The sequence below is a fragment of the Aplysia californica genome, unplaced genomic scaffold (genome assembly GCF_000002075.1).
Source record: "Aplysia californica isolate F4 #8 unplaced genomic scaffold, AplCal3.0 scaffold00065, whole genome shotgun sequence".
Taxonomy (NCBI): Eukaryota; Metazoa; Mollusca; class Gastropoda; order Aplysiida; family Aplysiidae; genus Aplysia; species Aplysia californica.
In genome coordinates, this window is record NW_004797335.1 from 1630572 (window position 1) to 1632400 (window position 1829).

Genomic DNA, 1829 nt, shown 5'->3' on the forward strand with positions numbered 1-1829 from the left:
GGGGGAGGCGGATTTCCGTGGTCTAGAGGTTAAGGTGTTGGCCTCTTATTCAACAGGTCCCAGCTTCGAATCCGGATAGCGACGGGAAATTTTGTTCTCTAGAATTTTTTCCTTTCTCATCCTTTCCTGCTCTCTAACAATGTTCCGCCGCCTGCTTTCGTTTCCACTTTCTGCCCCCACCCCTCACCCTCTTTGTCCCCTCCTCTGGGCCCTTGACTCTTTCTGCAGCCTTTCTACTGCTACGTCCTGGCTCCTTGCTGTTTTCTTTCAGCCACTCCCTTGATCTTATATCTTATAATAGGTAAGAGCTACTCCTATCCTTTTCGGATAAAGGTGAAAAATCTCGGAGGTCTCGTGTACAAGTTGCGCATAAAGATCCCTTGGTGGTCCTAAATCGATAAGGGTAGGCTTCGGCCGCCGATCGGGCAAAATTCAAATTGTCCTACCATTTGAAAATGTTAAATGTGTCCCGCGCGTTCATATGACCTTATGCAGTAGCGAGCGCCGTAAAACACTGACATTTTTACTGCAACAACAATAATAATGATAATAACAACAAATGCATTAGTAACGACGAGTGTCTTTTGTGCCTCCGATTTGACTTATGACTCGGCCACAACTGAAACGTTTGAACCATTGCAAGTTGTTCAATTCGTCTAAAGTTGTTATCCTCTGCGGGATAAAAAAAAAAAGCATTATAATATATATTATGCAAAAGTCAAAGTAAAAGGTGTTTGAAGTCTTCCGACGGAACGAGTGATTTCGCTGACGAAATCAGGCCACGTCGACAGAATGTTACCGACGTATGTGGTGTACTGATTAGGCTCTCTGCCGTCGCCTACAGAAGGCAGAAGTTCGATTCCCAATGAATATGGAAGATTTAAAAAAAATATTCTTCAAATCATTATTTGGGTTTCTCTGCCTGTCTGCTGGGTTTCTGTGTCCCACTCAACTCGGGGTTTTTCTGGCAAGGCCAAAGCAGAAACTTCCTAAACGGCTCTAGACTGTGTTGATGGGGACGTAAGACATTTACTATGACATTTTTCTGTAACAAGATTGGAAATCCACAGAGGCTGGTTATAAGAGTAATATTTGATCAAGTCAATATTGTTACTCTGGAGTCGAGCGTGCTCGAAAGACAGTGCGTTGTCTTTTAAATGTGTCATCATTGGCTGCAACGTTTGTGGAATTTTTGTGCACAAACATCGAAGTGGTTGTTTGTGATCAAAATAATAGATACGTGACCATTTTGTTCAAAAGATAGATGCAATTAGCCCCTAAATAAAGTTCATGCGATCCGTTGAATGATGGTTGCGTGCATGGTAGAAGCGTCCGTTCTACTGTGCTGTCCGAAAACAATAATTGCCTCATACCATGGCCTCATATCATAAAGTCCTTTACAATCGTCCATGCTGTTTGTCTATGTTCGGGCTTTTCTTTTTACCAGGACTGTTGAAAGGGCAGTACATGCGGTTTACCTGCTCGCGCACATGTTATTACACACTGAAGATTTGTTTCCCGTGTGCATTCGTGGTCATGATTAACAAAAGGAAACAGAAAATACAACACATGCCATTCCTTTCGTAAGTTGTGTTACATTACAATAACTGGAAATCTGCTGTCTTGTGCCAGGGCAAGCATGCACAAAATCTTTCCTTTACGATCATCATTGGTAAAAATTCATTGCTCTTAGACTTAGTTTTGTTTGGTAAGAGTTTTACGGAGCTCGTAAATGTACATAAGGGCATATGAGATTCATTGATCTGAATATAAAAAGGCCAGATATTTCAGTGGAGGACATTGCACGACTGTCCCAGTCTTCGATGTCT